We start from the raw sequence: 4,095 nt of genomic DNA on the forward strand, positions 1-4,095 counted from the left end.
TAGTATACACGAGTAGAGTAGTGAGTAACCATATGCAATTTAAACCATCATTGGAGACTTGTTGAAATAATCAAAATGAACTATCGTTCAAAAATTAGGATAATAGCCATAACTAGTACCTTTGGAGTGTCATTACGGTTTGCATCAAGGTAGCACTTTTGAAATCATCTACTCGTATCAAGCATAATAAAATATCTTTTGGAAGTCAAGAAAATGGCCATATTAGTGGCTTTGAGAATGGGGACTTCTTTGGGATCACATATATTTCGTCTATTCATTTCATAAAGTTCATGCCAAAAAAAAGAAGATTTACTTTACGTACTTACTCCTTCCCAAGGTATAGAAAAACTTGAGAGTCATAGTTCAATTATTGGAAGAGTTCTAGCTTAGAGGAGTGAATGAGAGTCATGCCTTATACCACAACATAAATTATACCAACTCAGGATGGTTGGACACCTTCATATGAATCGAGACAAAAGGACATACGTTCTAGGAAATTAAAAACGTTATCCATCCTAGTGTACTTAAGAATAAGAGCTTCTTATAGACTTTGTACATTCTTCGCCCGTTGGATTTCTATGGGTCATGCCAAAAGAAGGAATAGAATAGGCTTTACATACTCTCTACTTTCCCTCATAGAGTCATTATATACATATATCGTATCTGACCCATTATGAGCTCGGTATCATAGCCTTCTCATTGCTTTACCATACCATCACATAATGTACCTCGCCCATGATGGGACTCAGTGAGTAATCATAGAATTATAACATCGTACTTATGTCAAATACATGTCAAGAGGGAAGAAGGGTAGCTTTACCAACTTGTACCAAAAACATGCCAAGAGAAAGCTTCACATACCTGTTTAGGGATTAATTGAAATCCGTCTTGTCTTGATACCTCCTTAACCTATTTGACATGAAAGTAATACTAAGGTTAATAACTTTTCACTTTCCAATATCCCACTCTACAACAAGTACTAATAAGAGTCATTTCTTATCCATTACCCTAGACTAGTTTGTTTTTAGTTCCAAAGCTATCAAACATCGGGCAGCATTTCCCCTGTAACTTCAACGTCTCCGAGATTTTGACTCGGCCAAAATATCAACAACCATAACAACAACAACAACCAGCAGCATATTTAAAAGTTAATCACATCAATATTGTAGAATACATGCTCCAAACAACTAGCTCCAGCATACGATACCCAAATAGAGTTTTTAATCTTTATTTTGTAAAATCTTTAACCGTACCAAACGGAGGGTCGTTAGCTGCAAACAGAAGCACCCACACCCTTTTTAAAACACTTTAAAGTTCTGCAACATGAAACCCCACCAGCTGCACCTGCAGCACCACAACGATAATACACTATGCGACTTTGATTTAGCTACTACGACTTTAATTTAGCTTGTTTTTAACGTCAAGCATCCTTGTGAAATTTTCCCACTTCCAGCATCATTTAATACATGTAATATACCTCATAACATCATCATAAACTCCAGTTTGAAAGAGAAACTCTTACCTTGCCCGAAACTCGTCAACCTTGTTGAAACTTGCCTCGGAAGTTTCTTTAGCGCGCCTAAAACTTCTTGGCTGTTTGGTAACATTTTGGGCTGCTAAAAAATCTTTAAGAAACTTTAATAAACTTAAGAGGCTTACGATCCTTTCAAGAAACTCAAGAGCCTTTCAAGCGACTTAAGAACGTGTTCCAAGGTACATAAGTACGGGTGTAACATCCTTCACCCCTTTAGGATATTCGTCCTCGAATGTGAACCAAAATGTTCTCAAGATCTTATACAGATTACTGGGAAATTCCTATCTATTGCAATAACCCATACTTTCATCAAGTAACTAGTATAAAAGTTCCAAAAGTTGGGATTACCTATATACGTAGGGAATAAGTACGAATACTTATGTTTCATTTCCTCTTTGGCTTCCCAGGTCATTTCTTCGCGATTCTCATTTCGCCATAGCACCTTGACGTAAGCTACATCTTTAGTCCGCAATCTTCTAATCTGCCGATCCAGGATGGCGATAAGTTGCTCTTCATAGGATAATTCCTCTGTGACCTAGATATCATCTATGGGATATACTAGGGATGGATCACCAACGCACTTGTGAAGCATTGATATATAGAAGGATGGATGTACTACTTGCAGATCTGTTGTAGGTCTAGCTCGAAGGCAACCTTGCCTATTCGGCAAAGGATCTGGTAAGGACCCATATATCTCAGACTCAGCTTCCCTTTCTTACTAAACCTCATTACTCCTTTCATGGGCGATACCTTCAAAAATACCCAATCGCTCACTTGAAATTTCAAAGATCGACGTCGATTGTCTGCATATAGCTTCTGTCAACTTTGGAAAGCTAATAATCTCTCCTGAATAGGCTTTACATTCTCCACAGCCTGTTGGACCATGTCTGGGCCTATTAGTCGTGTTTCGCCAACATCAAATTAACCAATAGCGACCTACACTTTCTATCATACAAAGTCTTATATGGAGCCATCCATAGACTGGAATAATAGTTAATATCGTAAGTAATCTTGACAGGTAGTAGGCAATTATCCGAGCTACCTTTGGAGCTAACCGTAGTGTTTACCTAGTAATCTTAGTCTATCCATCGGTCTGAGGGTACAATAATATATGAAAACCTGTCGATATTCCCAATCTCTTTATGGGCTGATCTTTAGTAGTTAGTTGTAACTTGGGTTCCTTTGTTTGAGACAATAGCTATGGGAACTCCATAAAATCTCACCATTCTCTTGATCTATAATTTTACACAATCTCGGCTGAGTAGGTAGTCCTTGATTGAAGGAACATGGGATGATATTGTTAGTCTGCGGATGAAAATCCATATACCATCATCCATCCATGGAGTGCAAAATGAGTCTTATAGACAAGGTCGTGTTGTGGAATCTTTGACCTCGTGTATTACTTCTTTCCTTCTTTAGACAACATCAACTGGTACCCTTAACTTTTGGGTTTTGCTTTTTGCCCATCAGAGTTGGCTGCCAAGTGGTTTTGAAATTCCCTCACACAATGGCCTATATAGCTATTCTATGGTTTGCCTATCATTAACTGGTATTATGTTGAAGAACTGTGGCATACAAGTGTGCCATCTGTTAGTAATCAGCTAATCCTGCTTGTTTTTCTTAAGCCCTTTTTACAATTCCCTTAACGTAACTTATAACACTCTAGGTACATAATCTCATGTCATTTCCTTGCTGCTAGTTTGAATTCCTCCATCTCGTGCAATCATACAAGTACTAACGCACTAGATCCCACTAAAATTTTGAAGTTAAGCGTGCTTGGGCGAGAGTAGTACTAGAATGGGTGACCTCTTGGGAAGTCCTCGTGTCATGTTTCATTTCAATCCTTGCAATACTGTGCAAGACACTCAACTTATGCCAAGAGTTACTTTAGCGTCGTCTCGCTAGTCTTCACATTTCGCCTTGCCCTTTCCTCTTTTATCTTACAATCGGTATCGGGGTAGATCTTCAGTTCCACCATGACCATGTCTTTTTTGGTCATTTAATTTAACTTCTCTTTGTATTTATCTATAACGTGTCCAAAATATCATAACCCCCTTTTCCTCATGTACTCTTCTGCTTGGTCTTATGTTGTATATATATATTCGTAAGTTGCACAACTACTTTTATACAACCGGTATGAGGAAGACGCAGTATTTTTGTTTCCTGGTCCATCTTATTTTACATATCACTTCCACACCAGAGCTTGCTCGCGCTAATGCTATTCTGTCCTACCCCTTTTTCTCTTTCTTTTTTTTCCTTTGGGTAATTCTTATTTCCTTACCATATTAGGTTTTATATTCTTTCTTCTTGCTACCTGTATGTCACATCCTGGCGGCCAACAACTCTATTGCCATGTCTTAATCTTTACTCAACCATGGCCTTACTACCCTTTACACAGTCCTTAGATCGCTCTGTCTTACTCTCTTATTGTGTTCTCCCCTTTTTGTAAGCACTCATCCATTAGGGTCTCTGCTAATGGTTCTCCACACGGTCTCAGATATTATGGCTTTTATCCATTTATTTCTAGCCTTTAGTCTTTGCTAACTTGAACCAGCATGGAA

The 4,095-nt window shown here is 38.3% G+C and overlaps 1 pseudogene; it reads left to right on the forward strand.

Annotated features, from left to right (window-relative positions):
• The first annotated feature begins 3,249 nt into the window (after positions 1-3,249).
• LOC129891029 (5S ribosomal RNA) lies at positions 3,250-3,366 on the forward strand (annotated as a pseudogene).
• The last annotated feature ends 729 nt before the right edge of the window (positions 3,367-4,095 follow it).

Source organism: Solanum dulcamara, chromosome 5, assembly GCF_947179165.1.
Source record: "Solanum dulcamara chromosome 5, daSolDulc1.2, whole genome shotgun sequence".
Lineage (NCBI taxonomy): Eukaryota > Viridiplantae > Streptophyta > Magnoliopsida > Solanales > Solanaceae > Solanum > Solanum dulcamara.